The sequence below is a fragment of the Arachis hypogaea genome, chromosome 3 (assembly GCF_003086295.3).
Source record: "Arachis hypogaea cultivar Tifrunner chromosome 3, arahy.Tifrunner.gnm2.J5K5, whole genome shotgun sequence".
NCBI lineage: Eukaryota > Viridiplantae > Streptophyta > Magnoliopsida > Fabales > Fabaceae > Arachis > Arachis hypogaea.
In genome coordinates, this window is record NC_092038.1 from 31,940,884 (window position 1) to 31,945,601 (window position 4,718).

Below are 4,718 nucleotides of genomic sequence, written 5' to 3' on the forward strand. Positions count from 1 at the left end.
ACTTGACCTGTTTTTTATTTTTTTTCTTGCATTTCACTAAATACCAATAGGCCTTTTACTTTTTCTAGTCCCTTGTCCCTTCCACAAACACACATAGAAGCTTGCAGCCATACCTGCCTCACGTGATTTACTTTCTAAAGCAATTACTGCCTTTGCACAATTGTGCCCTCCATTCCAATTTACGAGAATATCAGAAGAAACCATTTAGATAAATAACCTTCTACATGTTGTTTTTATTCACAAACAGTTAGGGAGAAAGGTCTTTTTAACCAATGATAAATTAATAATGCATAATAGTTCTCTTAATGTAACCAATATCATGGATTATATCTGTGGTGCAAGTTGAGCATCCAAACAAAATGAGTGTCTCAAGTAAAAAAAGAAAAAGAGGTTGCTGAGTTTCACGGACTAGTTTAAGCATGTTATATCAATATTATATATATACATAGCTCATGATATTCATAACTAGTGTACCCTTGTTTGGCTATTCCATAATGGGAATGGCTCTTTCAGAAAATAGAGCACCCAAGGTCTCTGTTTTGCTCTCTTTCGTGGCTCTGTTCTTCAGCTCCAGTGGAGTTGGGGCACAGAATTCTCCAGTGTTCGCCTGCGATGTGGCCAAGAACCCTGCATTGGATTTAGAGTATGTCTATTTAATTTGTTTTAGATGTCATCAATAAGTGTAATCAATAACTTATTAATCGACCTATCTAGCTCCTTTGTTAAAAGTTCTCTTGTTTCAACCTTACAACAATGCTCCACATGAGGTTTATATTGAACTATCACAAGAAAGTTCATGTCATAACAATTTTTTTAAACCTAGCACAAACCCTCATGCCAATAACTCACAGAACAAACAGAGTTCAGAAAAAAATAAATACATAACAAATAAAAAAAATCAAACACAAACAATTTTAAACCACAGATTCTAGCAGAAAGCCAATTACCGCACTAACAGTTTAAAAGAAAAAAAATATCAAAGAGAAACATTTAATCAAGTACAAAAAATTTCAAAACAAAAAGTGTTTCAATATTACACACATAACACATTAAATCATTCACCTATTCAAGAAATCAACTTCAGTCTCAGAAGAATATTACCATAAGAATCAGCAACTGAGGGGAAAATTGTAGTTTTACTCAAAAGGGGTATAAGTAACTACAATGTCCCCATTTTTATAGATGACTACCTAGATTTCTACAATGGAGATGTCAAACAATCAGATTTCTGTCAATTAGAAAGTTAAATTTTTTCTGTCAATTAATTATAAATTATTTTCTTGAAATTATTTTTAACTTTAAATTTTAAATTTTAAAATTTAAGCTTTAAATCTTAATTTAAAAAAGATAAAATTAAAAATAAATTATTTTTTTATATTTTTTAAAATGAAAACGTACCTTTGTGGGTGCTGGGTGAAGAGAAATTCTTGCTCTTGTTATAACTCCAAATTGTCCTAAGCCTCCAAGAACCGTGTGAAATAACTCTGAATTCTTTTGCTTAGAACATGTTATTAAATCTCCCTTTCCTAAAAAGAAACCACACAAATTCATTAATTAATTAAATAATATAGATAGATGATTGCATGAATGAATATAATCTTATAAAAAACGGTGACATCATGAAAAGAAAAAACGTTTCATGTTCATATTTCATATTATTTTATATTAATCTGAAAGAAATGGACCGTGTGTAAGACTTGGACTAACATAAAAGTCATGAAGTCAAACAAAGAAAAATGGAGGCTATGACCGTGTGAACGTAACTGCTTCTTAATCTAATAACAACTAAGCTATTCAACAACCAATACTTAAAATTAATTATTGAGTGAAGTCTCAAAACATGTTTAAAATAATTATATAGTTTAGCTTGACATATCAGAAGTGTGTATACAGGTGTGTATACAAGGATTTGATTGTTAATTAAAGTGGAGAAATTGATAAATTAAAAAAGTAAATTATAAATATTTATTCTTAGAAAACTCAATTTTCTTATATAGTTTTACCCATCCATAACCCTTTCATTCTTTGTTCACCTTACCAGGATTGTATATGATTGGTTTTCATGTTAATCAGATTTCTTTCTTTCAATTCAATTTACAATTTAGCTCACCTTTCTTCTTCCTCTTCTACTTCTTCTCTACTCCTTGTCTTCTTTTCATTCTTTATATTCTTCACACCATTTCTATTTCAGAAGAGTTGGGTGTTGTTTCAGAAGAGCAAGTTGACTTCAATAATAGTTGTATTTCTTCTTTGTCTTCTGAAGAAATTTCTGATATAAAAGCAGAGTAGCTCAATTTAGATGAATCTGTAAGTGAGTCAAAACCGATTCTTGAAGCTAACATTGGCAGTTTAAATTGTGAAGAAGACAGTGATATGTTTAAGCAACATTTTGGCAGCTTATCAAATACACACAAGGTTTGTCTTCTTTCATGAAATAATGATGTCATATTAGGCTATTTCTTGGAAGCATAAAGGATTTAAAAGTGTAAGAAAACTCTTATGTCCATTACTTTAAATTAGTCTCTTGGCTTTATTTGTCTTATTCTTATTCTGGGGAAATACTTATTAAGCTGCCCATTATAAAACTGAGAATATAGGTTGGCAATTGAGCTAGTTTATAACTAGCTTTAGTAGAAATTAATGCTTAGCTTATAAAATATATTGCTGGTTCTTTTTAGCATCGTCTTGGAAAAATATTGAAAATGACCGGTGGGTGACAAATTGATTATATTTAGGAAAAGGGATTTACGCATCTAATATGTAATATAGAGATAACACTATAGTAGGACTAAGCATAAATGACGTTTTTTCTCTAACTATAAAGTTATTGGCAACAATATTCATGGCCTGTTAATTTGTGAAAAGTTGAGGGTTTGAGTGGGGTTAATTTCTTTCCAAAACCAAGCCTTCTTTGCGGAGAAAATTGTCACAAATTTTGGATAATATAGATACAGTTGAAGTACTCTACAACTTGAGTTATTTTCTCTCTAGATTAGACCACATTAGCTAAGTATTTTGAGCTCTTTTAATGGTTATGTGCAGACAAAGTCAATAAATTCAGTAGTTAGAAGGTTTTCTACAAGGTATGTTGTGCAGCAGAATTACCCAAGAGATTGCAAAAGACTATTTATCAGTCCTGTTAGACATATAACTAATAAAAGCATGAACTCTGAGGAAAAAGCTGCAAATTATACCTTATCCAAAAACAGATCCTTGCAGGACAACGAAATTGACGAATTAAGAAATTCTTCTAAGCATGTATATGTGAGTTTTCAATTCAATTTACAATTCAGCTCACCTTTCTTCTTCCTCTTCTACTTCTTCTCTACTCCTTGTCTTCTTTTCATTCTTTACATTCTTCACACCATTTCTGTTTCTGGCTAACCAAGAAACCGTTCAAACTGTAAGAACTCTGTTAGAAATAGGAAGCTGAAAATAGAGAAACGAAAGCCAACTTATTCATTGAGAAATCACAGAAACAAAAGCTTATTAACGCTGCATTTGGATTCAATCTCAGAAACAAAAATACAGAGAAAATAGACAAGCTGTATATTGAATCACAGTTCACAAACCCTAAAATACCACACATCTTCATTAATAACAGCATGCATGTTATCAAATTACAGTTCACAGACCCATATTTCAGAGATTAAAAGCCCCAAATTAAAACCCCTAAAATAGGAACCCTAAGCCACTGATCAATTTCGGAAGCAAATAGAAATCAATACATACCTATTCAATGATGTGAGCACAGCGAAGACGATGATGAGAAGCACGGAGATGATGATGGTGAGAGCGGCGCAGCGACGATGGTGACGGTCGCACACCGACGATGGTGAGGGCCGCACAGCGACGATCAGTGCAAGCGATGGCGAAGAGGAGATGACGACGGTCAATGTAGAGAGTAGTGCAGGTGAGTCGTGAGTGGGAGGCGATGACTCTCAATGGCGACAGTGAGAGGGTTTCCGCTTGTAGTGAGGTGGTCAATGGCGAGAGTGAGAGGGTGAATGGCGAGACCGAGAGTGAGAGGGTCAATGGCGAGCGTGAGTGGGGGGCGACGATGGTTAGCTATCGAGACCGAGAGTGAGAGGGTGCTATGGAGGGTTTGTTGCTCGAGGATGAAGGTGACTGAGACTCAGAAGTTTAATTTGCTTAGTTTTACTAAGTGTTAAGGTCTTTCAGGAAAAACAAGGAAAAAAATTACTAAGTGTTAAAGTTTTTGGCTCTAGAGACATTAGGCATCACTTTTGAAACGCACCCAAAACTTAACAAATAGGCTATCCTTTAAAAGCGTCTCCTTTGATATGAAAAGTGAACCTATAGATATCAACCTACGGCTACGCTTTTTAAGTGATATCTTTAATACCTAAGGCTACGCTTTTTAAATGATGCTGCATTTGTGTATCCTTTTCTCTTATAAAAAGGCAACACAGAGAAAAGCGTAGCCTATTCTATGAATAGGCTACGCTTTTCAAATGTAGCCTAAAAAAAGTATGCCTGAATGGGTATTTTTCTTGTAGTGTCTCTTTCATCATAAAATTCAAAATTCAAAAAAAAATCTTTTTCAAAAATATCCTAACCACTTTCTCTCTCCTCAAATTTTCGAAAATCTTCATAAAGGTTTTCAAATTTTCAATTTTTAATTTTCTTTCTTTATTTATTTTATTTTTATTTCGATTTTTATTTTATTTTATTTCATTATTTCGAAAATTAATTTT

At 33.0% G+C, this 4,718-nt stretch overlaps 1 long non-coding RNA gene across 2 annotated transcripts; it reads right to left on the minus strand.

Annotated features, from left to right (window-relative positions):
• Positions 1-484: 484 nt before the first annotated feature.
• Positions 485-3,889, minus strand: LOC112790148 (uncharacterized). Of its 2 annotated transcripts, none has more exons than XR_011879717.1 (5): positions 3,733-3,889; positions 3,299-3,401; positions 2,111-2,269; positions 1,399-1,521; positions 485-627 (listed from the first exon to the last, which is right to left on the minus strand). It is a non-coding gene; the product is annotated as an uncharacterized lncRNA (long non-coding RNA). The 2 variants fall into 2 exon arrangements; XR_011879718.1 differs by having other exon boundaries at positions 1,399-1,526.
• Between the last annotated feature and the right edge of the window lie 829 nt (positions 3,890-4,718).